At 49.3% G+C, this 2,673-nt stretch overlaps 1 long non-coding RNA gene across 3 annotated transcripts; it reads left to right on the top strand.

The window, feature by feature from the left end:
• The first annotated feature begins 1,283 nt into the window (after window positions 1–1,283).
• Window positions 1,284–2,457, top strand: LOC114485385 (uncharacterized). Of its 3 annotated transcripts, none has more exons than XR_003678840.2 (4): window positions 1,284–1,364; window positions 1,950–2,064; window positions 2,150–2,211; window positions 2,336–2,454. It is a non-coding gene; the product is annotated as an uncharacterized lncRNA (long non-coding RNA). The 3 variants fall into 3 exon arrangements; XR_003678839.2 differs by lacking the exon at window positions 1,284–1,364 and adding an exon at window positions 1,372–1,586 and having other exon boundaries at window positions 2,336–2,457; XR_003678838.2 differs by lacking the exon at window positions 1,284–1,364 and adding an exon at window positions 1,593–1,703 and having other exon boundaries at window positions 2,336–2,448.
• Window positions 2,458–2,673: the final 216 nt, after the last annotated feature.

Raw genomic sequence — 2,673 nt, 5'->3', positions numbered from 1 at the left:
TAAGGAAACTGCAAATGACCTAACAGTAAAAGGAAAAAGTAGGAAGCAAACAGTATGCGTGATATAATTGTAACTAAGTACAACTATATGTAGACTGTGGCAGATACTGTTGGTGACGAACACAACATTTGTTCCCACTGCCCTTCTCCTTTGTCCTCAAAATACTTGCTTTCTCAGCTTCACTTGAGCTGTGGTAGCCATGCTACCAGTAAGATATAAACCAAAGTCTCCCGGAGGAATTCAGGGAAATATGTTGCTTTACTGATAAATGGGATTCTCACAGCTTTCACCATCCCCTCCCTCTATGCTCATTCTGCCTTGAATTTAGGCAAGATGCCTGGAGCCGCAGCAGCCTCCTTGTGACAGTGAGGCAGCAAGCATGTTAAAAGGCAACCTATCAAGGATGGTGGAGCAGCAAGATTGAAAGACCCTGTGTCCATGACATCATTGTGCTGCCTCCCAACCTGGAAACAACCTGCTACCAGTCTTTTGGTACACAACGAAAATAAACCCCCATTTTATTTAAAGTATTGTTGTTAGCTGCTGCTGAGAGCATTACTAACTGATACATGGACAAAGACTTGAAAATACAGTGGATGGTGTACAAGATTTGAAGTGGGACAGACTGGGGTTCCAATCCTATTTCTCCCACTCTGTTATTGTGTGATTTCAGGCAAGCCACTTCCCCTGTGAGCCTCAGTTTCCTCAGCTGTAAGATGGATCTAATGACACCCACCTGTTGGGCTTTTCTTTTTTTTCCCGTGTTTTTTGAAAAAAAAAAATCTTATTTATTTATTTGGCTGTGTGGGTCTTAGTTGTGGGATCTTTTAGTTGTAGCATGTGAACTCTTAGTTGTGACATGTGGGGTCTAGTTCCCTGACCAGGGATCAAACCCGGGTCCCCTGCATTGGGAGCGCAGAGTCTTAGCCACTAGACCACCAGGGAAGTCCCCCACCTGTTGGGCTTTTCAAGGATGGAATGACATGACGGACTTCGAAGTGCTTAGGTAACAGTAAAGTGGTATTCAGGTTTAGTCTCATCAAACTAAAAGTCAGAGGTAAAACAAAAAGGAAGGAGCTAGTGTGTTAGAGGAGGGGAACTGGTTATGAAATTTTTTTTCCCCTTTTTTGGTCTCAAATCTTCTTCAAGGCTGCCCTGGCTCTCTCTCCTCCTGTCGGTGACCCCAGCTTGGCGTGGAAGGGTCTGGATCCAAGCCAGAGGGCTGTTTCTTGGTCCTGTGTGGAGGCGGCGGTAGGTGGAGCTCGAGGCTCTCCGATGAGCTGGGCCGGGAGAGGGACTCTTCACCTTTGCCCTGGCAGGCGGATGGGCGCTGGGAGGCTCGGCTTCAGCGGCTGTGACTCGAGGTAAAAATAATCAGGGAAGGACAGCTGCTTCCTTGTCAGCAACCAAGAGGGAAATAAAGCTCATGTCCCCTCCAGCGAAAACCTGCTCTCCGGGTCCCCTGGCTCCTGCCACCAACTGCTCGATGTCTGTGTGCCAATCCAATTGGAATGCCTGCGAGTCACCCCAGAGAGGGCTTATTTTAACTTCATCAACTGCAGAGAAAAACATCCAGGCTGGAGCGTGTGAGGGGAGGAGTAGCTGCTTGGGGGCCCCAGCAGGGGATGGGATCCGGGGGCTGCTGCCCCTCCAGTGGTTGGACCTGGGGTCCCTGCCTCCTAATCTGGTTCAACCAAGGCTCGGTGAGCACCCCGTGCGTGTTCCCCGAAATCGGGAGGATAACGTCCCAACCCCTTGGCCCCGCTCAGGAAGTCCTTTCCGATGTCCTCAACCTCTCCTATCCCCTCTCCTCCAAAACCCTCCTCCAGGCTGTCCCAGGCTCTCCGCGAAGGCCCAGACGGCCTGTTCTCTCATGCCTCCATGGCTTTGCACTCACCCTGCCTTCTCTTTGTTTCTTTGCCTGGTGGATGTCTACAAATTCCGGAAAGTTCCTAGTCATGCTTCAAGACTCAGTGTCACTGGCTGCTTCCCCACCCCTCCGGGCAGAGTGAGATGTTCTCCCTGGATCCCTGCAGGATTTTGTATGTCCCTCTGTTTTCACAAGTAAGTGAGGGGTCTCCCTCCCTTCCTTCTATCCCTCTCTCCTACCCTGCTTCCAACAAACGCACTGAACCCTACTCTCCACCAGGCCCTGTGCTGGGTGTCCAGGACAGATGTGAACCCCAGCCGGTCCCTGCAGCACAAGGATAGGTGAGTCTCTGGCCCCGGGGAGAGCACAGCAACAAAGCTGCCCAGAAACAGCTGCCTCCAAAGGACAAAGTGAGGAATCACGTTTGTTTATGTTTCTTTTTTCCTCCTTTATTTTTTAATCAAGGAATGTGTGCAAGAGACGTTTCTGACAGCGACTCCAATTACAAGAGACTTACATTTTTAGTTCATTCATTTATTGTTTTTCTGTGCATGCAGTGCTTTAATAATGAAAATAACAAGAAATGTTTCAATAATAAAAATGGAAATAATGACAATAATTTAAAAATTAATGTTGACCTTTTTGCCGTGCTCAGTCTCGAAGACATGCCTCCCCAGGAGGTCATTTTAGTTTGCCTGCACCCTTAAGAGAATAGAGCACGGTGTTCAAGGCAGCCGGAGCCGGGGACAGAGAACCAGGACTTTTGGACACTGCTGCCTCCCTATCCCCGAGTGGGAACAGGG

This window comes from Physeter macrocephalus, unplaced genomic scaffold (assembly GCF_002837175.3).
Source record: "Physeter macrocephalus isolate SW-GA unplaced genomic scaffold, ASM283717v5 random_1279, whole genome shotgun sequence".
NCBI classification, from domain to species: Eukaryota; Metazoa; Chordata; class Mammalia; order Artiodactyla; family Physeteridae; genus Physeter; species Physeter macrocephalus.
Note: the sequence above shows the minus strand (reverse complement) of the source record. Positions and strands in the feature narration are given on the sequence as shown.